Consider the following 27,021-nt stretch of genomic DNA (forward strand, 5'->3'; position numbering starts at 1 on the left):
ATCTTTAGGGAGATATTGTTTCTAGTTTCTAAGTTTGTCTGTTATGCAAATACCCTTGTAGTACCTTTTGCTTAGAAGGCTCTGACTGTGCAGGAACTTGAGAAATCCAGAGAGAATTCTTTCCCATTAATAATTCTGCATTCCAGCAGCTACATCTGAACTCACCTGAACTCAGACGTGATTAAACCTAGAGATAAAATGTTTTCAAAGTTTTCTTCGTTTCTCTTGTCATCCCTTGGCACTTCTTTGGGTTGGCTCACTGTCAAATAGGTACTTACTGTGTTCTTTCAGTTTAGCAACCTCAGCTGAAAGTTTTCTTTCTGATTAGGTCCTGCAAAATTTTGGGATTGAGTCTTACTGGTCCAATTGGGTCACATGCTCATTCCTGAACCACTGCTTGGGGCAGGGAATATGCTGATTGTCCAGACCTGGGCGCCTATTCCACCTGCACCTATTCCAGGAACTTCCTGTTTATTTCAGTAACTTGAGAGTGGAAAGGATCAGTGCCACACAAACTACAGTGATTGACAATAGAGAAGGGTGGTTCAACAGAAGAAAATTTAAATGCTGCTACCAAAAGGAAGGGAGTTGAAAACAACACAGGTCCATCACTTACACTCACATGCAACTCACACTCATTTTGTTTTGAAAGCTTAGACTCTTACTGTATGTAGGCATTCCTGCCTGATCTATTTATCACCTAACATCACATCATGAATAAGAAATTTTCTTTGAAAACATAATTTTAAATGGATATAAAATTAAATTTAAATTCATTGCTTGATTTTAGATATTTGGTTTATCAGAATTAGATTTTGGTTTATCAGAATTGGGATGTTACCTATTGGAGAAGTAGGAGAAGTAGAGATCAGAAGGAGAAGTAGGGCCAGGACTGGGGTGAGGCAAAAGAGATGCCTGGGACACAAAGTGTACATCGATACTCACTTTTAGGGTCATGCAACTGCAGGGTGGCACTTGCATGAGCCTGAGAGTGAGTGTCTGTAAATTTTGCACCCTGGGCACCTCTCTTGTCTCACCCTAGTCCTAGTCATAATGAGAAGCACATTCAGGGAATAGGAACTATGTTTGGCTGTGAGTGTGAGTTAGAGATGGTAGCCCGTATAATTGAGCAAGTTGGTGGGAATGATTAAGGTGCACTAGATAGTAGTTATTATACATTTTCACTTGTCTATAGAAACCTTTGCTGAGCTCTGCTAAGGATGATAATACCTTTGAAGTAATACAAGGAATATAAGTTTTATTCATGGATTTATAGTAATTTGAATAAGGAAATGTTCCATTTCGAGATACTACCGAGAAAGCTGTTATTTATTTTTAACTCAAACTATTTCAAGTGGAATATTATTTTTTTCATTGAAAAATAAAAATTGTAGAAAAGACTTGAGTTAGAGAGTGTTACATAAGTAATACCTATGTACTTTGGCTAGCTTCCTTAAGCAAGACGTTTGCCACTGCTCAATGTTGGATATGAAATCCCAGTAGAATAGTTGTCTTTCTTGTTCTTAAGTCTTTGAAAATAACTTTCTGTATCATAGTGAGAGACTAGAATATGGAATTCTAGACATCTCTCAAGTTCCTTTGCTGATAGAGAAGAGAAGCTGAAAAAATTTTAAACAGATTGTCCAGTAATTTTGAGGTCTGTGTTTGAAGTGGAATTAGATAACATATGTAATGTGTGTATACTTAGGTACACATTCACTACATTTTGTTTCTTGGAAATCTGTAGTACTGTTTAATATTGGAGGTTTGATTTAAGATACTCGATTGAAAGCAGTATAGAAGTCATGATTAAAACTTCCATATTTAAATATCATTTTAAGGCTTTGACAACTTTTGTCAAAGCCTTACTTTACACCAAAGTGTACAAATCAGAGAAAGCCATAATTCCCCTTGGAATTTCATCCATTCAGTAGCCACTTGTTTGGTGGCTATAACATTCAGGTATTGTGTAGGATGCTGGCTATATTAAGATAATAATCCCTGTCCTTAATCACGTCACAGTTTAGTGGAAGAAGAGGAATATAATAACACTTTCATTGTATGTTGATTAGGTTTCCAACCCATTCTAGCATTGAGAACCTTGTCAAATCTAGAAAAGTAAAATGCTTGTTAGGGGGCAAAGAAGGAATGCTTTTGGAAACGCGTAAAAAGCTTAGAAGAGTAGGAGACGTGGAAGATATTCCTGATATACTGTGTTTGGTTAGTTTCCTGACCAGAAAGAAAGGAATAATCTTATTTCTTGGTAACATCTATGAAATGTCCTCTGATTCATGCGAAAGTCAAGGAAGCAATGACAATGACAAAGCAAGCAATGACAGGAAACAGAATAGGCAAACAGAAAAGAGGAGCTTGAAAGAAGAGAGTTGATTATAAACCAAGAAGTCAGGGTTAGAAATATGAGGGCATGAGGCAAAAAATGAGAAACTGTGACAGGGCTGTAAACTGCACATTCAACATCAGTGGTAAAGATGAGAGCCAGTGACCAAGGAACATCTTAGAAATTCTCCTAGTTTCAAGGATTGAATGAGAGCAGCCAACATCAGAGCCATGCTTTGGCATACCGAATCATGTTAGACAAAGAAAGTGGGTGTTTGCCAGGAGAATCCTTCCCAAACCTTCCCAGCCTTTGACAAAGTTTTTCTTACATAGTTAGTTATTTCTTTAGGCTGTAATATCTTAACATATTATATATAAAATATTTAAAATTTTGCTTCTTCTAATGTGTTTCAAATTTGAAATTAGTTTTATGCTGTGAAAATGGAGAAAAACATGAATTACCTCTTCAAAACTGAGGAAATAGGTTAGGGAGAAGATAAAATGCATTACTTATTGAGAAAGTTGTGGAAAGAAAGGGGAGAGAGTAAGCAGGGGATGGACAAGCTAGGTAAGCATAGCATCCTGATTTTTAATGTCGTGAGCGTGATGAACTGCCAAAGTTGATTTCCAGTAGGAGCCTACCATACTCCATGTGTCCATTTTTACCTTTTTCTCTGTAGTGAACAGTTCTGACTCCTTGAATTTCTTCTTGCAGCTCATGTTTTCTGCCTAGACATATGACGATTCCCGTGAGACTTCACTGCATGTTTTCTCAAGTGTCTTCCTCATCCCTAATGTGTAATCCTTCAACATGGACCTGCTACTTTAGCTAAGATATGACCAGCAACGAATAGTAGTAAGGTAGGATTACTTTACTCTTCTTAGTAAATTACTAAATAAATTTATATATATATATACACACACACACACATATTAATACATATATATACATATATATAGATATATTTTTTTTTCCTCTGAAACTGTGAAAACAGTTTTGACTTGTTTTAATTTTATAGTGTTCTTTATGTTATTCTCCTACCTAGGCAGGCTACAATCATTTTATATTTGTGTTATTTATTTTTTTGCTTGGCATTTATCCTACTGCATTCTATTCCATTTGTGATTTAGTTATTATTTTTTTCAACTAACACTTACAGACAGCAGAAGCCAACTCTGTATCTCTTTCCCGACCTGTGTGCCCACCAGTCCCATATTTTCAACTGCCTTGTACCAAACTCAGTGTATTTTATTTTTCTTCTTAAACACTTACTTCTTCTGCTGGTTTTTGTATTTCCATTAATAGCATTATTAGTCCATTATCTAATATAGTCCTGTATTCATTTACCTTTTTATTCATTTATTTGATGCACATTAATAGGCTTGTATTAAGGATCAGAGAATTTCCTGGGGATTCTGGTGATATAATGATGGATAAGTTGGATATCCTATCTTTATAGCTTATATTCTAGAGGATGGGAGAGGTTAAGAACTACACTGGCAAAATAATTATGAATTGCAGTAAATTTTTTGGAGGAAAGTAAATGACTTGGAGATAAGGTGGCCGGAGCTACTTCAGATAGGGTGGTCACAAAAAACTCCTCTAAGGAGTTGGTATTTAAGGTGAAACCTATATATGAGAAGGAGCTATTTCAAGGAGGGGGTGTGTGTGTGTGTGGGGGCATGGTGGTGGTGATATTTTTGGTGGGGAAAGCATTCTCATTTGAAGGAATGGAAGAGTGAAATAAGTCAAACAGAGAAAGGCAAATACTGTGTGTTCTCACTTTTATGTGGAATCTTAAAAAGCCAAACTCATAGAAATAGAGAGTGGAATTGTGGTTGCCAGAGTCTGGGAAATGGGAGAAATGGGGAGATGCTGGTCAAAGAGTGCAAACTCCTAGCTATAAGATGAATAACTTCTGGGGATCTAATGTAGAACATGGTGAATCTAATTAAAAATACTGTATTATATACTTGAAAGTTTTTGAGAGAATAGATCTTAAATGCCAACACCACTCACACACACACACACACACACACTCAGTTGTAATTATGTGAAGGTATGGAGATGTTAACCAACTTTATTGTGATAATCATTTTACAATGTATACGTGCATCTAATTATCACATTGTACACCTTAAACTTACATATCTTATATGTCAATAATATCTCAATAAAGCTGGGTGGAAAACAAGAAAAAAAAAAGGAATAGTGGGTACAAAGACTTTGAAGGAGGAAAGAGCTTGGTGAATTTGAGGAATTTAAAAAATCGCATTGTGGCTGACATAGTAGGAGAGACGGAGATGGGTAGGAAGAAGTTATAGAAATATTCAGGGCTTTGAAGGGTTTGGCATGTAGTTTGTTTTGTTCTTAAATGATATCATCGTTTTAGCTACTATGTGAGGAATGGACTAAGTGGGCTGGGACTGAAAGCTGGCAATTTTAGGAGCTAAGGTGAGAGATAGTGGTGCCCTGATTAAGATGTTAGCAACAAGAGCGAGATGGATGGATTTGAGATGACTTTCTTTTTTTTTAGTCAAAATCTATGGATATTTTTGGTGTGGAAAGAGTGTTACTCAAGGATGACTCCATGATTTTTGGGTTTTGAGCAACTGGGTGGGTGCTAGCATCAGGTACAGAATCTTTTTAGATAATTATCTTTCCCATTATCTCAAGGATTAGTTGTTTTACCAAAAGGGAAATTAATTATAATGCTACAAATAACATTAGTGCTGGAAATAAAAGCATCTGACAAATTTGTAATATGTACTAGTTAATACATTGTTTTGCTTTACTTTAGGTGCAAACAGATAGTTTTTAATTCAATAGAAATTGAATAGATATTAAAGTAGACCTTTGCACTTCTGTGTTACTTATTTTTTCTAAGTTAATTAGTAGTCATATCTTTCTTTTGTATTTTTTTTGCTGAAGAATTTTTACAGTGTTTTCAAAAGAGAGGAGTTAATATTTATTGTTTGTGACAAGCATTTGGTTAGCTGTTTTAAATACTTTATTTTTTTTTTACAGTCCTGTGAGTTTTCCTTCTTCGCATTTGGTTATCTTTTGAGTTTTAGAGCTGAGAAGAAGTAGTTGAATAATGGGATTTTGTAGCTGGAAGGTTACCTTAGAGATCATTCACTTCCTCTTCTTTCAGCTGAGACCTAGAGAGCTTCCATGACCTGTCCAAGATCACACAGTTGATTTTCAAGTTTGCTGAGGCTAGTGCTGCTTTTACCCCTTATGCTTCTGTCAAGCTGGCATCTTCTCAAGCCATCTTCCCACCCCTTCAATATTTCATTTTGAAAATGTTCAGTGCTACAGAAAAAATGGAAAATGCGGGACAATGAACACCCATATCACCTTTCATCTGTATTCACTCATTTAATTTTTGCTACATTTTCTCTCTCTTTATCTATTTATATATTTTAAAAACTGCTAGAAACTATATTAAAAATATATATTATATTTATATTATACATAAATATAGAATATAAATTTTTAAGCGTGCATTTCCTAAGAATATGGATAATTTTCTGCATGGTTATATTATCAATATTTATATAAGAAAATTAACATTAATTTAAGAATATGTTTAATATAATGGTCCATATTCAGATCTCCCCAGTTGTCCCTAAACATTTTTTTTTGAGTTTTTTGGATTTAGGATTCAATCAGGTTTCATGCACTGTATTTGATTCTTATCTCTTTATTCTCTTTTAATCTTGAACAGTCCCCACCTCTTTTTGTTTTTCATTATCTATCTGTATTTTCTCTTAAAATATATAGTTTGTGTATACTTAATGTCTTTCTTGAGAATTGCCTGGTTTCTGAGAACATTATTCATCCAAAACTTATTTGCAGTTTGCTTTTTCCTTCCAATTCTCTGAGGTTGCTGGAGATAAAATTGTTTATTACAAGCTTTTTTTGAAAAACATCAATCCAACTTTAAATATACTTTGGCTGAGGTTTCTACATTTGGTTGCATTAAGTTAAAGATAAAAAAAAACTGGGAAATTTATGTTGTATTCAACCCACTGGCACCAGTTGGCAATTGAAATTCATTTAAAACAACTGAAGTCTGCAGGAGTTATTCTCCCACCTACAGTGGCCCACTCCCACCTCCTCACCAGTTGATTATACCTAGGAATATATACGTAGTCACTGTGGACGTTACAAAGCTTTAGCAGTCTAAGTCTTCATCTTTGAAAAATACACAATTTCAAGTGGGAAGTAGATTGAAATGCAAATGATATATAAGTAAGTTAGTAGAGACAATCGGAGCTAGGCACAATAAGAAAAGATCTAAGTACCTGCTCTCTCTGGTACTTGTGTAGGGCTGGCCTTCAGTGAGTGTTTCTTCCTTCCTTGCTGGCTTTTGAGTTTCACAGATTTGTTTGGTTTTCTTTAAGAATTGCATGGAATTTAGGAACAAGTGGAGCTTTGTGGGGAGGAAGTGGGAGGTAAGTTTTAAGCAGTATTTTCCAAGTGGGGAGAGTCATATTTTGGTCGAGAGGAAAGGAAGATAAGTGCCAGTGAGGAAGGAACTACTCTGGATGTTTTAGGGATGTCTATGAAGACTTTTCCTTCAGGCAGGATTAGATTATACTTCTGCGTTTTTACTATACTTGGTACAGGGATTCCTTAGAGCAGTTATTGTTAGGTATTAGAACTATTCCTTTCCTCAAATAAGCTTCCTGAGGCTGTGACCAGTACTTTTTTATCTCTGTACTCAAGACTTCACTTAGTGTCTGGCGTATTGTAGACATTTTAAAAGTACTTATTGGATGAATAATGAATAAATAAATGAATGGGGCTTCCCTGGTGGCGCAGTGGTTGAGAGTCCGCCTGCCGATGCAGGGGACACGGGTTCCTGCCCCGTTCTGGGAAGATCCCACATGCCGCGGAGCGGCTGGGCCCATGAGCCATGGCCGCTGAGCCTGCGCGTCTGGAGCCTGTGCTCCACAACGGGAGAGGCCACAACAGTGAGACGCCCGCGTACCGGAAAAAAAAAAAAAAAATAAAAAAAAAAATAAAAATAAATAAATAAAATAAATAAATGAATGAAAGGCGTTTACTAAGAGCAAAAAGACAAAGATTCCTTTCCTGGGCAACTACAGTAATGGTTCAACCTGTGGTTAGATCAATTTATTGTTGAGGTGCTGAATTAGAGCTAGAATTGGTTCAGGTAAAACCTGAAAAAAATGAGGGAATAGAGAAGGATGAGACTTTTGGTTCAGGAGCCTGGGATATGGAACAGGGATAAAATTGTTCCCTGGAAACCAGAAGCATTCTGTGAGAGGGGTCAAGATTCTGTTATGTGAATACAATTGGGAGATTTTTCTGTCTCATGATATAAATACCTTTGTCATTTTCTGAATAAAAATAAATTAACTATATTTGAGGGAGAAATAAATTTTTTTTTTTTTTTTGGCCACGCCGTGCGGCATGAGACATCTTAGTTCCCCAACCAGGGATCGAACCTTTGCCCCCTGCATTGCAAGCATGGGGTCTTAACCACTGGACTGCCAGGGTAGTCCCATGAAGGAGAAATAATTTTTAATGTGAAGCATTCATCTCTGAAATTTGATTTTTATCTTCTCAGTCCTCAGTCTTAAAAAAAAACTTGTTGGGGAGTCTTTTCTTTAAATTTTGTTAACATCATAAAATGAATATACCCTCTTATAAAAATACAAGCTAGAGATACATAAAATAAAAAGTGACATTCTTCCCAGTATTCTAACTCTCATTCTTCAGAGGTAGCTAATGTTAAAGGTTTGATGTGTATCAGTTTGAACTTTTAAAACGTATATAGTCATCCCTTGGTGTCTGCAAGGGATATCAATGATGCAGGACCCCCTGCTGATACCAGAATCTGAGGATGCTCAAGTCTCTTATATAGATGGCATGGTGTTTGCATGTAGCCTACACACATCCTCCCATGTACAGGCTATGTCAGAGATATTGTGGGTTTGGTTCTAGGCTACTGTAATAAGGTGAATATTGCAGTAAAGCAAGTCACACTAAATTTTTGGTTTCCCAGTGCATATAAAAGTTATGTTTACACTGTACTGTGGTTTACTAAGTGTGCAATAAATAGCATTATGTTTTAAAAAACAATGTACATACCTTGATTAAAAAATGCTTTATTGCTGAAAAATACTAACCATCATCTGAGCTTTCAGTGAATCATAGTAGTAACATCAAAGATCACTGATCACAGATCACCATAACCGACATAATAGTAATGAAAAGTTTGAATTACTGAGAGAATTACCAAAATGTAACACAGAGACATGAAGTGAGCAACTGCTGTTGGAAAAATGGTGCCGACAGACTTGCTCGATGTGGGGTTGTTACAGACCATCAGTTTGTAAAAAACGCATTATCTGCGAAGTGAAAGAAAGTGGAGTGCAATAAAATGAGGTACGCCTGTACTTTAAATCATCTCTAGATTACTTATAATACCTAAAACAATATAAATATTATAGAAATAGTTGCTGGCATGTGGCAAATTCAAGTGTTGCTTTCTGGAACTTTGAGGAATTTTTTTTTCTTGAATATTTTCATCCATGGTTGATTGAATCCATGGTTGTGGAACCTGTGTATATGAAGGGCCAACTGTATTAAAAAACGTGTGTTTATATTTGTATAATTTAAAAAAGAGGATCATTTGATATACATATTCTGAAATTTGCTTTTCCTACTTGTCCTTTCATTTCTACTTATACTTCATATACTTCCAAAATTTGTTTGATGTGACTTTATATTTGAAACGTAAGAGGACAGAATCACGAGCAGAGAGTAACAGGCAAAACCCAGAGTTAATCGAATATCTGAGGAAGATAAATTTAAAAAGCTCATGCTAAGGAAAATACCTGCTAGTTTTTATTTGTGTAATTGCTATCTTTGACTTGTTTAATCTCTATGAAATTGTAAAAGTAATCATTTTTCATATGATGCACTTCAGAATAAACACATGAGAGATAATTAGAGTCAAACTTTGAGGCTCATGGAGTACATCTATGGGAATATACGTATATGCCTGACGTCGTATGAGAAACATGAGGATGCAGTCATGAATAGGATACTGTCATTCCTGAACGTTATGAAAACAAAGGGAAGAGGCAAGAGAAGGCTGCCTAGTGGAGGTGATCTTAGCACAGTCTTGAAATACTAGTAAGAGGTAGTGAAGCTTTAAAAAAAAGTGGCTAGGGGGAAGAAAGAAGGATTGATTAAGAGTTGGAGGTTTTTAGGACAAGTACAATAGAAAGAAAGTTAAGGGAGGTTAGTTGATTCACAGTGTGTAGGGAAAGAAGTAGGAGGGCTCTATGTCCTAGTTTGTCTAGGACAGACCAGGTTTACACCTGTAGTCTTGGCATAATGAAGAATAGCACCTCATTTTACTCTGAAAAGTACCCTAGTTCTGGATGATAAGTGACATCCTTACCCTAGAAGGGAGAGAATATAGGGGGAGCTGATAAATTTTAGAGGAAATAGTGGGTGACTGGAGATCATTTTGAGGTCAAAGAGTAGGTATAGTAGCAGTTTAGACTCCAGAGAGGAGTAGGAAGGTAGTAGGTTATGGTCTAGAACTAGAATAGTAAAATTTACCATTGCAGAGATGAAACAGTTTTGGATTCAGATTATGGCCAGTAGCAATGGGTAGTTGAAATGGACTTGATTGAATGGATTTTTGGAGAAGAGAAAGACTACAGAGGTTAAAATCTCCGTGGATGAAGGTAAGACTTGGGTTGGAGAATAAGATTGGGAGCAAGTGGAGACTGAGAGGCAGATATGGAAATAATAACAGCAAGGTGGAATAGAATCTGGTAGAGCTGAATGGTGTAAATTTCAAAGGAGAAGAGATTTTTGAATAAGATTGGAAGACCAGTGATTTGATAATGGCACTAGGGAATCAGGATAATGTTACCCACCCCTCATCCCCCCTGCCGCTCCCCCCGCCCCCCAGCCCCATGGATGTGGGTGGTGGAATGTAGGGAAGGTGTAGTCTCCACATAAGAGCCTGTGTTTTGGGGGAACCAGGTTTCTGATGGGAATTAAAGGGTAGAGATTTAGGGAAGTTTATTTACAAACTGAATGGAATTCTAGAAGAACAATTTAGGAAGAAAACAGATTTGTTGGAGCATGACTGTAGAGAAGGATGGACAGGAGTGGGAGTTAGGCCTTGCCTTTTGGGAAAAGATGGAATTATACAAAAAAGTCAAGAATGAAATTGACTTTCCTCCATGTTTTAAAGAGTGGCACAAATTTGGCCTGATATGGGCTCTCTGACAGGCTTTCTCACTGCAGAGTAGGGACTGGCTTTGGCCTAGTTCATATAATTTATATCTGATGAAACCTTGTTGGTTGCCATTCTGTTAGTATATGTGTGCCTTTAATGAGCCCATTTGAAAGTAAACATGGATTTTGAAATTATTTTTACTTCTCCCTACATTGTTACTCTCCTTGAAGGAAAAAAAATTTGGCCTTAATTTGAAAACTGAACTCTTTTATAATAATTGATCATATAGGAAGAGTTAAAAGGCCAAGAGGTGTCCGGATAACAGTTATAGTTTGAGAATTTAGGGCATACAAGTTAGTATGCATTGTGCACTTAATCCTTTTAACTTTGTTCCCCTGTTTTCCTTCAAATTAGCCATGGTTCGCAAACATGTTCCCCATTTTTCCGCCTGTGTATCCTTGCTTATGTTCAAACTTGTATTTAGAAAGGAGCCCTCCTCCATCACTTGCTCTTCTATGTTCTCTCTTGTGTGGGTTCTCTCTCTCTCTCATGCTTTATTAGCAATGACTGCTTTTTAATGTCTCTCCAAAGCCGGACACACTAAATACTTTATCTCATCTAATCTTTACAATAACCCTGCAAACTAGGTATTACTATCCCCATTTTAAAGATAAGAAAACCGATCTTTTAGGAGGTTAATTAAAATGCGCAGTTACACAGTTATGAAATGGTAGAGTTAGGATTTCAACCCAGGACTGTTTCCAAAGCCACCTCTACACACACCTTTGCAGAGAGACATGCATGTACATGAGCTCCTTTCATGACTATCCCTCAAGGCTTGCCAGAGATTTTTTTTTTGATTAAAAATAGTTTTTCTAGCTTTAATGAGATATAATTGACATATAACATTGTATAAGTTTAAGGTGTAGGGCATGATACACATATAATTGTGAAATGATCTTCTCTTCTTAATAAAGGTTTTTTGAGTACTCTGCTCAGCTGTACTCTTTCCTTTCTCTGTGTCTTTGTAGCACTTTGTACCTCAGGCTTTTATATTCTGTGAAGGCTTCCCTGATTGTCTCTAGAAATGTGGTACATACTTCCCCTGTATCCCCACTGAGCTCATAACCAATTTGTATTTGTGAACCTGTTTAATTATATGGCATTTGTTTGTTTCCACATTTGTTAATCCTAGTAGGTGGTGAGCTTCTTGAGACTAGGGGCTGTAATTTTATGCATCTTGATATTCCCAGCACTGAGAAATATGCCTGGCAAATAGGTGCTCACTTCTGTCGCTGAATGAATTGTGTCATTGTTACCTGTGAACTTGTCTATTTATTTTTAATACACAGTAAGTTGTTTGAAGGCAGTAATCCAGGATTTTATTTATATTTGTATCCCTAACAGTATCTCTCCCATGGTTACTGAATAAATACCTGTTGATTTATATAATAGCTTAAAACAAATAAACAAAAATTCTGTTAATAATCCTGCTCTGCCCAAATAATTTTAAATATCAGTTCTTCAAATACATTTTTAAAATTAAAAAAAACCAGTTAATTTAAAAGCAAGCATGTTGTTCATTTGTTTATAACCTCACACAGCTTTTATTCAGTGTTCTCTCTCAATGAAACATCATTATCTATTAATGCTGTTCCCATAGGCTGTCTGGCCAATCTAGTGCTGTTTCAGTTGAATTTAACTTTTATTTTAAATTAAGCTAAAGCAACACTTTGAAATAAGGAAAGTGTTGGAGGAGTTTTAGATACCATATCTGTAAGGTGGTCAAGGTCAGCATATATTAACTGATAATGAATGATGTTGTCTTTGTGATTAAACTTTGGTGACTGTTCATTCCAGCCTGTTTAACTGCTTCTGAAAAAGCACCTCATTTTGTATTCATGTGAGGTTAGTTTTTTGTTTTGTAACTGTGGTTATTACTTGCACACTTGGTGGCTTTTTGTGACTTTGTTTCTGTCTTGCTGCAAGCAGCTTAAGACTTTGTTCACATAGTCACTGTTTCTGACTTCTGTCAGTATTGAAAAATATAAAAGGTAAGAAATACCATTAAGTAATTATTTTTGTATTTGGGCAAATGATTTTATAGTCTTTATCAATGAACAAACATATTCTGATAAACTAACTTGAACCATAAACTGATTTGGAGGGGTTTTATTAATCAAGGAGTATAAATTCAAATTCTATAATTTTTTAAAAAAAATTTTAAATTTAAATTTTTTATACAGCAGGTTCTTATTAGTCATCAATTTTATACACATCAGTGTATTCATGTCAATCCCAATCTCCCAATTCATCACACCACCATCCCCACCCCCCTGCGGCTTCCCCCACTTGGTGCCCATACGTTTGTTCTCTACATCTGTGTCTCAACTTCTGCCCTGTAAACCAGTTCATCTGTACCATTTTTCTAGGTTCCACATGCATGCGTTAATATACAATATTTGTTTTTCTCTTTCTGACTTACTTCACTCTGTATGACAGTCTCAAGATCCCTCCATGTCTCAACAAATGACCCAATTTTGTTCCTTTTTATGGCTGAGTAATATTCCATTGTATATATGTACCACATTTTCTTTATCCATTCGTCTGTTGATGGGAATTTAGGTTGCTTCCATGACCTGGCTATTGTAAATAGTGCTGCAGTGAACATTGGGGTGCATGTGTCTTTTTGAATTATGGTTACCTCTGGGTATATGCCCAGTAGTGGGATTGCTGGATCATATGGTAATTCTAGTTTTAGTTTTTTAAGGAACCTCCATACTGTTCTCCATAGTGGCTGTATCAATTTACATTCCCACCAGCAGTGCAAGAGGGTTCCCTTTTCTCCACACCCTCTCCAGCATTTGTTGTTTGTAGATTTTCTGATGATGCCCATTCTAACTGGTGTGAGGTGATACCTCATTGTAGTTTTGCTTTTCATTTCTCTAATAATTAGTGATGTCGAGCAGCTTTTCATGTGCTTCTTGGCCACCTGTATGTCTTCTTTGGAGAAATGTCTGTTTAGGTCTTCTGCCCATTTTTGGATTGAGTTGTTTGTTTTCTTAATATTGAGCTGCAAGAGCTGTTTATATATTTTGGAGATTAATCCTTTGTCCATTGATTCATTTGCAAATATTTTCTCTCATTCTGAGGGTTGTCTTTCTGTCTTGTTTATGGTTTCCTTTGCTGTGCAAAAGCTTTGAAGTTTCATTAGGTCCCATTTGTTTATTTTTGTTTTTATTTCCATTACTCTAGGAGGTGGATCAAAAAAGGTCTTGCTGTGATTTATGTCAAAGAGTGTTCTTCCTATGTTTTCCTCTAAGAGTTTTATAGTGTCCAGCCTTACATATAGGTCTCTAATCCATTTTGAGTTTATTTTTGTGTGTGGTGTTAGGGAGTGTTGTAATTTCATTCTTTTACAGGTAGCTGTCCAGTTTTCCCAGCACCACTTATTGAAGAGACTGTCTTTCTCCATTGTATATCCTTGCCTCCTTTGTCATAGATTAGTTGGCCATGGGTGTGTGGGTTTATTGCTGGGCTTTCTGTCCTGTTCCACTGATCTGTGTTTCTGTTTTTGTGCCAGTACCATATTGTCTTGATTACTGTAGTTTTGTAGTATAGTCTGAAGTCAGGGAGTCTGATTCCTCCAGCTGCGTTTTTATCCCTCAAGACTGCTTTGGCTATTCGGGGTCTTTTGTGTTTCCATACAAATTTTAAGATTTTTTGTTCTAGTTCCATAAAAAATGACATTGGTAATTTGATAGGGATTGCATTGAATCTGTAGATTGCTTTGGTTAGTATAGTCATTTTCACAATATTGATTCTTCCAATCCAAGAACATGGTATATCTCTCTGTCTGTTGGTATCATCTTTAATTTCTTTCATCGGTGTCTTATACTTTTCTGCATACAGGTCTTTTGTCTCCCTAGGTAGGTTTATTCTTTTTGTTGCAGTGGTAAATGGGAGTGTTTCTTAATTTCTCCTTCAGATTTTTCATCATTAGTGTATAGGAATGCAATTTCTGTGCATTAATTTTGCATCCTGCAACTGTACCAAATTCATTGATTAGCTCTGGTGGCATCTTTAGGATTCTCTGTGTATTGTATCACGTCATCTGCCAACAGTGACAGTTTTACTTCTTCTTTTCCAAGTTGTATTCCTTTTTTTTCTTTTTCCTCTCTGATTGCCGTGGCTAGGACTTCCAAAACTATGTTGAATAATAGTGGTGAGTGTGGACATCCTTGTCTTGTTCCTGATCTTAGAGGAAATGCTTTCAGTTTTTCACCATTGAGAATGATGTTAGCTGTGGGTTTGTCATATATGGCCTTTATTATGTTGAGGTAGGTTCCCTGTATGCCCACTTTCTGGAGAGTTTTTATCATAAATGGGTGTTGAATTTTGTCAAAACCTTTTTCTGCATCTATTGAGATGATCATATGGTTTTACTTCTTCAATTTGTTAATATGCTGTATCACATTGATAGATTTGCATGTATTGAAGAATCCTTGCATCCCTGTGATAAATCCCACTTGATCATGGAGTATGATCCTATTAACATGTTGTTGGATTCTGTTTGCTAGTATTTTGTTGAGGATTTTTGCGTCTATATTCATCAGTGATATTGGTCTGTAATTTTCTTTTTTTGTAGTATCTTTGTCTGGTTTTGGTATCAGGGTGATGGTGGCCTCATAGAATGAGTTTGGGAGTGTTCCTTCCTCTGTAATGTTTTGGAAGAGTTTGAGAAGGATGGGTGTTAGCTCTTCTCTAAATGTTTGATAGAATTCACTTGTGAAGCCATCTGGTCCTGGACTTTTGTTTGTTGGAAGATATTTAATCACAGTTTCAATTTCATTACTTGTGATTGGTCTGTTCATATTTTCCATTTCTTCCTGGTTCAGTCTTGGAAGGTTATACCTTTCTAAGAATTTGTCCATTTCTTCCAGGTTGTCCATTTTATTGGCATAGAGTTGCTTGTAGTAGTCTCTTAGGATGCTTTGTATTTCTGCGGTGTCTGTTGTAACTTCTTTTTCATTTCTAATTTTATTGATTTGAGTCCTCTACCTCTTTTTCTTGATGAGTCTGGCTAATGGTTTATCAATTTTGTTTATCTTCTCAAAGAACCAGGATTTAGTTTTATTGATCTTTGCTATTGTATTCTTTGTTTCTATTTCATTTATTTCTGCTCTGATCTTTATGATTTCTTTCCTTCTGCTAACTTTGGGTTTTGTTTGTTCTTCTTTCTCTAGTTGCTTTAGGTGTAAGGTTAGGTTGATTATTTGAGATTTTTCTTGTTTCTTGAGGTAGGCTTGTATAGCTGCAAACTTCCCTCTTAGAACTGCTTTTGCTGCATCCCATAGGTTTGGGATCGTCGTGTTTTCCTTGTCATTTGTCTCTAGGTAGTTTTTGATTTCCTCTTTGATATCTTCAATGATCTCTTGGTTACTTAGTAACGTATTGTTTAGCCTCCATGTGTCTGTGTTTTTTACGTTTTTTTCCCTGTAATTCATTTCTAATCTCTTAGCGTTGTGGTCAGAAAAGATGCTTGATATTATTTCAGTTTTCTTAAATTTACTGAGGTTCGATTTCTGACTCAATATGTGATCTATTCTGGAGAATGTCCCATGCGCACTTGAGAAGAAAGTGTAATCTGCTGTTTTTGGATGGAATGTCCTATAAATATCAGTTAAATCTATCTGGTCTATTGTGTCGTTTAAAGCTTCTGTTTCCTTATTTATTTTCATTTTGGATGATCTATCTATCGGTGTAAGTGAGGTGTTAAAGTCCCCCACTATGATTTTGTTACTGTCGATTTCCTCTTTTATAGCTGTTAGCAGTTGCTTTATGTATTGAGGTGCTCCTATGTTGGGTGCATATATATTTTTAATTGTTATATCTTCTTCTTGGATTGATCCCTTGATCATTATGTAGTGTCCTTCCTTGTCTCTTGTAACATTCTTTATTTTAAAGTGTATTTTATCTGATATGAGTATTGCTACTCCAGCTTTCTTTTGATTTCCATTTGCACAGAAAATCTTTTTCCATCCCCTTACTTTCAGTCTGTATGTGTCTCTAGGTCTTAAGTGGGTCTCCTGTAGACAGCATATATATGGGTCTTGTTTTTGTATCCATTCAGCAAGCCTGTGTCTTTCTGTTGGCTGGAGCATTAAATCCATTCACGTTTAAGGTAATTATTGAAATGTATGTTCCTATGACCATTTTCTTAATTGTTTTGGGTTTGTTTTTGTAGGTTGTTTTCTTCTCTTCTGTTTCCCACTTAGAGAAGTTCCTTTAGCATTTGCCGGAGAGCTGGTTTGGTGGTGCTGAATTCTCTTAGGTTTTGCTTGTGTGTAAAGCTTTTGATTTCTCCATCGAATCTGAATGAGATTTTTGCCGGGTAGAGTAATCTTGGTTGTAGTTTCTTCCCTTTCATCACTTTAAGTATATCATGCCACTCCCTTCTGGCTTGTAGAGTTTCTGCTGAGAAATCAGCTGTTAACCTTATGGGAGTTCCCTTGTATGTTTTTTGTCATTTTTCCTTTGCTGCTTTCAATAATTTTTCTTTGTCTTTAATTTTTGCCAATTTGATTACTATGTGTCTTGGCGTGTTTCTCCTTGGGTTTATCCTGCCTGGGACTCGCTGTGCTTCCTGGACTTGGGTGGCTATTTCCGTTCCCATGTTAGGGAAGTTTTCAACCATAATCTCTTCAGATATTTTCTATGGTCTTTCCTCTCTCTTTTCTCCTTCTGGGACTCCTATAATGCGAATGTTGTTGCATTTAATGTTGTCCAAGAGGCCTCTTAGGCTGTCTTCATTTCTTTTAATTTTTTTTCTTTATTCTGTTCTGCAGCAGTGAATTCCACCATTCTGTCTTCCAGGTCACTTATCTGTTCTTCTGCCTCAGTTATTCTGCTATTGATTCCTGCTAGTGTAGTTTTCATTTCAGTTATTGTATGGTTCATCTCTGTTTGTTTGTTCCTTAATTCTTCCTGGTCTTTGTTAAACATTTCTTGCGTCTTCTCCATCTTTGCCTCCATTCTCTTTCCGAGGTCCTGGGTCATCTTCACTATCCTTATTCTGAATTCCTTTTCTGGAAGGTTACCTATCTCCACTTCATTTAGTTGTTTTTCTGGGGTTTTATCTTGTTCCTTCATCTGGTACATAGGCTTCTGCCTTTTCATCTTGTCTATCTTTATGTGAATGTGGTTTCTGTTCCACAGGCTGCAGGATTGTAGTTCTTCTTTCTTCTGCTGTCTAAGAGGTTTGTGCAAGCTTCCTGATGGGAGGGACTTGTGGTGGGTAGAGCTCAGTCTTGCTCTGGTGGGCAGAGCTCAGTAAAACTTTAATCTGCTTGTCTGTTGATGGGGGTGGGGCTGGGTTCCCTCCCTGTTGGTTGTTTAGCCTGAGGCAACCCAAGACTGGTGTGTACCTGGGCTCTTTGGTGGGGCTAATGACAGACTCTGGGAGGGCTCACTCCAAGGAGTACTTCCCAGAACTTCTGCTGCCAGTGTCCTTGTCCCCACGGTGAGCCACAGCCCCCCCACCCCGCCTCTGCAGGAGACCCTCCAACACTAGCAGGTAGGTCTGGTTCAGTCTCCCCTGGGGTCACTGCTCCTTCCCCTGGGTCCCAATGTGCACACTGCTTTGTGTGTGCCCTCCAAGAGTGGAGTCTCTGTTTCCCCCAGTCCTGTCGAAGTCCTGCAATCAAATCCCACTAGCCTTCAAAGTATGATTCTCTAGGAATTACTCCTCCTGTTGCCAGACCCCCAGGTTGGGAAGCCTGACGTGGGGCTCAGAACCTTCTGTCCAGTGGGTGAACTTCTGTGGTATAAGGGTTCTCCAGCCTGTGAGTCACCCACCCAGCAGTTGTTGATTTGATTTTACTGTGATTGTGCCCCTCCTGCCATCTCAATGTGCCTTCTCTTTTGTCTTTGGATGTGGAGTATCTTTTTTGGTAAGTTCCAGTGTCTTCCTGTCTATGATTGTCCAGCAGCTAGTTGTGATTCCGGTGTTCTCACATGAGGGAGTTAGAGCACGTCCTTCTACTCTGCCATCTTCCTATTAAATTTCTTGTCAGCTTATGAAAATTTGTCTTGGAGAAAGAATGAAAGATTTCCTGTTTCTATGGCACAGCTTTTATTCACTTATTTTTTGATTTTTCTATGTAAGCATACCTTTGTGGTATATTTGAATTTATTTTCAATGTTAAAAAATGAAATGATTAAAGAAATATTTGTGACAACAATATATCATCTGTGTTAACATAAATTTTCCTTACTTGGAAGTATTCAGTACAGATTAAAGTTTCTTTATGCTATATAAAAGCAGTATTTTCTCTGTATATTTGGAGAATGTAAAAAAGTTTCCAGGATGTAAAAAAATTGTGGAGCCAAAAGTTGAAAAACAAGAGGCATTTTAGAAGAAATACTTGCCTATACCCTTATATTTATAAGAAGTACCATGGGAATTCTATTGTCCTGTCAAGGAAACTAGTTATCTGTTTTATATTTTGGTATTAAATAGTGTCCATTTTTGTTTAAGAAGTATGTATTTATAGATCTATTTTATACAGGATGAAATTCTAATTTTTGAAAATATGGCAGTTTTTAATGGTTCTTTTAAAGTTTTTAATCACTATTTATGGTGAATTGAAAACTCAGCATAACTCACTTGATCCTAAATACCAAGCTGAATGCCATTAAATAAGAAAGATTTAAATAAATTTAAATAGTCAATAATGTTTTTAGGACTTTTACTAGTTTTACCTTTTAAGAAAGATGCTGTTTATTAGTTTTGCCTTTTAAAAAGATGTGTATTTTAAAAGATGCTATCTTAAAATAGACATCTTTGCTAATGACATGCCTGTAGTTTTGTATAATACTCTATTTCTGCCTGATTTGTACTCAGTATCCACTAAATTATAGAAATTCTTATTTTAAAATCTCATTTGCAAATCTTTTAAAAAATGGGTTTTCTCTTGCAATTATTTATAATAAATTGAATACCTACTGTATATGGATAGTAATTTTAGCCCCAGTGTTATAAAAGTGAAAACTCTGTAATATTCTTATTTTCATGTATATTGTAGTTTGATGGGAGAAATATACCTGAACAAATAATTAAAATATACTATGAGAGGTGTTATATTAATCACAGGTACATACATGATCCCTGAGATCTGAGAAAAGGGAACACCGAAGTTGGACTGGGTAATTATGGTTGTGGGGATGGTCAGAGAAGGTTTCACAGAGAAAACAACTTTACAGTTTAGTTGTTGAAAATTCTGCAGGCAGGCAAGGGATAAAAACATTTAGACTGAAGGAACAACATCTGCAAAGCTACAGAGGTATGATCATGAGACATTTAAGGGACCATAGGTAGAAAGCTGTGGTACTGTTGTTTGAGGGTGGAAGGCTGTCTGGGGCCAGCTTGGATTACCAGGCAAAGGAGTTTGAATTTTAACCTATAGGTTAGGGTTGTAAATTTGATACCTCGTGTTACAAGTAATAATAGAATTAATACCTAGAATCACTAAGTATCCTAAAGAATGAAGAGGGCTAAGTAGGGATTGTAGGGCATGAGGAGATGCATGTATAATGCTGTGTAGCCTCAACCAGTTAATTCATTTAACAGATTTTTATTGTCTACTATATATGCAAGGCACTGTTTTAAGCACTGGAGATGATAGTGGGGGAAGAGATCAGAGTAATTCCTTGCCCAATTGGAACTTATATTACAAATCAGTCTGTATTGTACCCCCGCCTGCTTGCTCTATCTCTCTCTTTGTAATTTTTGGCTACCGTATGATTGTATAATTTCCTTGTAATTTCTTTTTTCATCTTCCTTATGGTTGACATAGGCAGCTTTTGCTCTATTACTTGTGGAAGAATGTAGCTAAATTTGTGACACCCTCTCCACGTTATTGTTCTTCCACCGACCTGTAGTTTGAGGTCTGGGCATTACTTTTTTTTTTAAATTGAAATTTCTTTTGAGGTAATTGTAGATTAATACGCAATTGTATGAAATAATAATTCCTTGTACATTTGGTCTAGTTTCCCCTCATGGTAACATTTTGCAAAACTGTGACAACCAGGATATCAACATTGACATAATCCACTAATCTTATTCATATTTCTCCAGTTTTAATTGTACTCCTTTGTTGTGTGTATGTTAAGTTCTGTAACATTTTATTACTTGTCTAGATTCATGTATCCACCACTACCCTCAAGGTACTGAACAGTTCCAACACTACTAGAATCCCTTGTATCCTCCTTCTATAACCATTCTTACCTCCCTTTTCCACTCTGCAGGCCCTAAACCCTGGCTACCCCTAATCTGTCCTTTTCCCAAAATTTTTTCACTTCAAGAATGTTATATAAATGGAATCATACAGTATATAACTTTGTGGGGTTGGCTTTTTTCGTTCAGCAGGATTCCTGAAGATTCGTGCTAGTTGTTGTCTGTGTTGATAGACTGTTCCTTTTTAATGTGGGTAGTATTCCATGGTATGCATTCACCTGTTGAAGGATCCCTGTGCTGATTCCAGCTTTTGGCTATTACAAATAAAGCTGCTATGAACATTTGTGTACAGGTTTTTGTGTGAACATATGTTTTCATTTCTATGGCATAAATGTCCAAGAGTGCAATTGTTGGGTCATATGGTAGTTGAATGTTTAGTTTTATAAGACACCAGAGTGGCTGTACCATTTTTTGTCTACTAACCAGCAACAAATGAATGATGCACTTTTTCCATATCCTTACAAGTGTTTGGTCTTGTCATTATATTTTATTTTAGCCATTCTGATAGGTATGTAGTGGTATCTCCATGTGGTTTTAATTGCATTTCCCTGAAGGCTAATTTATGTCGAACATCTTTTTGTGTGCTCATTCGCCATTTTTATATCCTTTTCTGTGAAATGTCTGTTCATGTCTTCTGCTCATTTTCTAGTTGGATTGTTGTTGTTTTTAAATGTTGAATTTTAAGAGGTTTTATGAATTCTAGGTACTAGTTCTCTGTCAGATAGGTGGTTTGCAAATATTTTCTCCCAGTCCATAGCCTGTCTTTTTCTCATCTTCTCATGGGTTTTCACAGGGCAACCTTTTTACTTTTGATAAGACCAATTTATCAATTTTTCCTTGTATGGATTGTGGTTTTTTTTAAATTTAATTAATTAATTAATTATTTTTGCGGTACGCGGGCCTCTCACTGTTGTGGGCTCTCCCTTTGCGGAGCACAGGCTCCGGACGCGCAGGTTCAGCGGCCATGGCTCACGGGCCCAGCCGCTCCGCGGCATGTGGGATCTTCCCGGACCGGGGCACGAACCCGTGTCCCCTGCATCGGCAGGCGAACTCTCAACCACTGCGCCACCAGGGAAGCCCTGGATTGTGTTTTTTTTGTTTCAAGTCTAAGAACTTCGCCTAGCTTTAGATCCTGAAGATTTTCTTGTTTCTTTTTTCATAGAAGTTTTGCAGTTTTACGTTTATGTTTAAGTTTTTGAATTAATTTTTGTGTAAGGTGTTAGGTCAGAGTTCATTCTTTTTTTTCTTTTTTTGGCCTATAGATATCCAATTGCTCCAGTACCATTTATTGAAAAGGCTAGTTTTCCTTCATTGAATTGCTTCTGGACCTTTGTCAAAAAATAGTTGAGCATATTTATGTGGGTCTATTTCTGGGTTCTTTATTCTGTTCCATTCATCTACTGTCTATCCTCTACTAATACCACACTGTCTTGATTTCTCATTCACCAAGTTGGACATATTTTTTTGAATACTCTTTCAGCCCTACTTTCTTCTCTCCTTCTGAAACTCAGACGATACAAATGTTGGGTCTTCTGTTATTGTCCTGCAGGTCCCTGAGGCTTTGCTTATTCTTCTTCTTATTTTCTGTATATTTTCTCAATGTTGTTTGGATTGGTTGAATTCTATTCCTCTTTCTTACATTCACTGATTGTATCCTTTGTTGTCTACTGTTGAGCTCATCTAGTGAGTTTTTTATTCCTGTTATTATATTTTTTAGTTCTATAATTTCCATGTTTTTAAATAACTTCTATTTTTTGCTTAGATTTTCTAATTTTACAGTTGTTTTAAGGGAATTTGTAATTGTTGGTTTACATTTGTTTTAAGAGAATTTGTGATCGATTGTTGAAGCATTTCTATGATGGCTGATTTAAAATCATTTTCTGATAATTCCAGCATCTGATTCATCTTGTTGTTGGCATAAGTTGATTGTCTTTTCTTTTTTAACTTGTGATTATTTTTCTTGGTTCTTGATATGACAGGTGATTTTCAATTGAAGCCTAGATATTTTATCTATTATGTTAGGAGACTCTATTTCAATAGCCTATTTCAATCTTTTATTTTTACAGGCAGTCAGTCACTCTGGTTAGATTTAACATGCAGTTCTTGGCCTATTTTTGTGGGCTGTGGTTCCAGTGACAGTTTAATTTTGAGTCTTTGTGCTGTTATTTTGGTTTGCTTTATCTGGTATCACTAGGGCTCCCACTGATTCTTGATGGTGGTGGTACTGCTTGAGGGAGTAGAAGACATTTTTCTTAGGCTGAGCAGTACTAGATGTCTATTGGTTAGAGAAGGGGTGAGATAGGATTTCTTTACCATGCCCCCTAGCTGCCCTACAGTCTCTGGTCAGGAAAGGAGAATCTTGGACTCGCAGAGAACAAGGAGCTTCCTGGACTGAACCTCTTGCTAGAGCTGGGTCCCTTTTGCCAGTTCTGTGTACCTGCTCTGGTGTTTCTGGGTGGGAAAGGTGATCCTTGGACCTGTGGGGACAGGGAGGCTTTCTGACTGGGCTGCTTGCTATTGCTGGATCTCTCTTGCTGGTTCTTCCTGCCTAGTTCCGTTTCTCTTGGCAGAAAATGGGATTCTCAGGCCTATCAGGGAAGGAGAATGCTTCCCCTGGCTGTTTGTTTTTGGTGAGGCTCATAATCTGTCTCCCTTGCTGGTGGTGTCTGGCTTGGCTGATGTAGTCAGAGGGACTCTTGTCAGATCCTGGGAGGAGTTAGCCTACACGGACTGCCTTTTGTTCCCAGACTGGAAGTTGGGAAAAGTCAGAAATGGATGACCGTTTTCTGTTTGGTGAGGGGGGTACAAGATACCCTGCTTCTGTGCTGTTCTTCCAGTCCTAGGGCCAAAGGAGTTTCCCTTTTCTACCTCTCAGAGTTATTCTTTGGTCATCTCTTTTGCTATTTTCAGTGTTTATAGTTGTGTTTTGTGGGGCTGAGCTGGGAAAAATGGTCTATGCCATCTTGTTTGGGTCAGAAGCTAGGTTTTACTTTTTTTTTTTTTTCTTTTTTGCGGGACGCGCAAGCTCAGCAGCCATGGCTCACGGGCCCAGCAGCTCCGCGGCATGTGGGATCTTCCCAGACCAGGGCACGAACCCGTGTCCCCTGCATCGGCAGGCGGACTCTCAACCACTGCGCCACCAGGGAAGCCCGGTTTTACTTTTTTTTTAAATTTATTTTTAATTTTTGGCTGCATTGGGTCTTCATTGCTGCACACAGGCTTTCTCTAGTTGCATCGAGCAGGGGCTACTCTTCATTGTGATGCGCGGGATTCTCATTGTGGCGGCTTCTCTTGTTGCAGAGCACGGGCTCTAGGTGCATGGACTCAGTAGTTGTGGCATGCGGGCTCAATAGTTGTGGTTCGCGGACTCTAGAGCGCAGGCTCAGTAGTTGTGGTGCATGGGCTTAGTTGCTCCAGGGCATGTGAGATCTTCCTGGACCAGGGCTCGAACCCGTGTCCCCTGCATTGGCAGGCGGATTCTTAACCACTGTGCCACCAGGGAATTCCTAGGTTTTACTTTTAATTTTGGTTTATTTGTCATATGAGCATGGCGATAGAGGGGTGGGGAGGTATTGGCTGGGACTGAGTTTGGCCTTGTTGGGGGCCCTGAGATTTACTCTCTCTTATGAGATTCCATTAAACATCCTGTACTTCTGGATTTAATTTCATCCACCAGTTCTTCATAGAGCCCTGGAAAATGGCAAGCCAAGGCTGCCCTCCCTGCATTTTTCTGAGGTCCTGTCTTGGTACAGAGAAGCTTCTTTCTTTAGTTCTTTTCTTTTTTTTTTTTTTTTAACATCTTTATTGGAGTATAATTGCTTTACATTGTTGTGTTAGTTTCTGCTGTATAACAAAGTGAATCAGCAATACGAATACATATATCCCCATATCCCCTCCCTGTTGTGTCTCCCTCCCGCCTTCCCTATCCCACCCCTCTAGGTGGTCACAAAGCACCGAGCTGATCTCCCTGTGCTCTGTGGCTGCTTCCCACTAGCTATCTGTTTTACATTTGGTAGTGTATATATGTCAATGCCAGTCTCTCACTTCTTCCCAGCTTATCATTCCCTATGGTTCTTCAGAACCATTTTTTTTTTAGATTCTATATATTTATGTTAGCATACGGTATTTGTTTTTCTCTTTCTGACTTACTTCACTCTGTATGACAGACTCTAGGTCCACCCACCTCACTACAAATAACTCAGTTTAGTTTCTTTTTATGGCTGAGTAATATTCCTTTAGTTATTTTCTTGATTTTTCCCTAGGTTGGTCTGTTCAGTGTATGCTGCTTCTTTTCATCTTGGAGTATCCAGTGTGAATTCTCAGGATTTTGTTAATTCTTCTTCCTCGGGATATCTTCTGAAAGTTGAGGGGTAGCGTTGGGCACATTTCCATGCTGCCTAGAGCACCAGAATTTTCTCTTTTTTTCCTTTGAAACTATGCTGTGAAACTTGTGGCATAAAGTTTTACTCCTTTATTTGCTGATGATATGTTTAAATTTTTGTTTTTTCTTAACAGTTTTTGGTGGTAGGAGCTTCTGAAGTACTTCTTTTACTATACTGGCTTTACCTGAAAATTCCAATAATGACTTTTTGCAGTTTTCACATCTCTCTCTGACATTCGACATTGCTAATAACTTCTTTTATATCCCATCATCTGTAACTCTGTCAAACCTCTTTTTTGCTTACTTAATCTCTACCCTTTGGCTTTTCTTCTTCTAGTTCCTCCATTGATACATTCTCATGGGCTTTGTCCTTGTAATTCTCTGCTTTTCTGTCAACATTCAATCTATTGGTTTTATCACCTTTAAGCAGCTGACTCTCAACTTTGTATCCTTAGCCTTGTATTTTACCTAAGCATTTATTTCCTGCTGAAATGAATGTATTTTCTTTAAAGTAGCTCCGTATTCTCATTCTTCCATTTCTATTGATATGGTCATCATTTATTATTAAAGCCTTGAAGTTATCATTGTATCATCTGTCTCTCTTTTCTTTAAATCCATTTACCAGGTCAAGCCTCTTTGGTCTTAACTCTCACTGACATTGTCAATTATAGATCCTCATTTCTCAAGCTGTATAGCTGTAGTGACTTATTAATTTGCCTTCTTATGTCTCATTTTATGTTTTTGCTGTCTTCAAGCTATTTTATACCTAGCTTCCAGATTAAACTCTATCTCTATGTCTCTTTTTAAATTAACTATAACATACATATAGAAAAGTGCACAAATCACAGATGCTCAGCTTTATGAAATTTCACCAACTGAACACACTTGCGTAACTAGCACCAGCAAACTAACCATTTAAAACATCACATTCATGATCTTGTTATTTTGCCTTAAACACCAGTTAAGGAGTTTGAGCCTTATTAGTTCCCTTAACGTTAGAATAGCAAGAGGTAAATTGGCATGCCATCTGCCACTGCTTGCCACATATAGCTTGATTTTGGAGACATTTCTTGGTTTACTTCACCCCCTAGTCACTTATATTCCCCATATTGCTTCCTGAAATACATTTCCTTTTTAACCTTTTTATCTAAATCATGGTTTTTCCAACCTTAACTCATGTCTTGCCATTTCTAGGAAACTTTTCTGGATTACTTCAAGTTTCATTAATTTTTTCTTTTTCTCTTCAAAAATTCTTTAATTAATTTTTGAATAAGTAATAGCAATATGTTCACTTAAAACAAAATTCAAATGTACAAAAGAGTATATAATGAAGAGTCTCCTTCCCATTCCTGTGTCCCAGCCACTGTGTGTTCTTCTAGAAATATTTTATGTACTTAAGTAAATTTAATTTTTATTATTTTTCCTCCTTTTTACACAATGTAAGCATACCAACTTCTGTATCTTACTTTTTTCTATTAATAATTGTTAATGATATTTCCCAATCAATACACAAGTTTTCTCATTTTTATATTAGGGCTGAATGATACTCCACTGAATGAATATGCCATGATCACATCTACCACATATGGTTGTGAATGTTGGACACTGAACAGATTCACACAGACTATGATTTGAATGGTACTCCCTAGGATTTCTCAGTTATCAATACAATCAACTGCAGCAGCTTTGATTGTAATTTACCTAGTCAGTTCCTTTTAATTAATATTTCCAGTTTTTAAAAAACTTCCAAACACTACTGAATT

General features: G+C 37.0%; 1 protein-coding gene across 8 annotated transcripts in view; it reads left to right on the plus strand.

Annotated features, from left to right (window-relative positions):
* FER (FER tyrosine kinase) overlaps positions 1 to 27,021 on the plus strand; it is a 463,302-nt gene that overhangs the window by 12,394 nt on the left and 423,887 nt on the right. For 7 of the 8 annotated variants that reach the window (XR_013827559.1, XM_079916621.1, XM_079916626.1 and 4 more), the window contains exon 2: positions 3,053 to 3,198. The gene's annotated coding sequence lies outside the window, so the exon portion shown is untranslated. Of the gene's footprint in view, positions 1 to 2,758; positions 3,199 to 27,021 lie in introns of those variants that run through there. The other variant, XM_079916624.1, reaches the window with a different exon arrangement.

This window comes from Stenella coeruleoalba, assembly GCF_951394435.1.
Source record: "Stenella coeruleoalba genome assembly, chromosome: 3".
Lineage (NCBI taxonomy): Eukaryota > Metazoa > Chordata > Mammalia > Artiodactyla > Delphinidae > Stenella > Stenella coeruleoalba.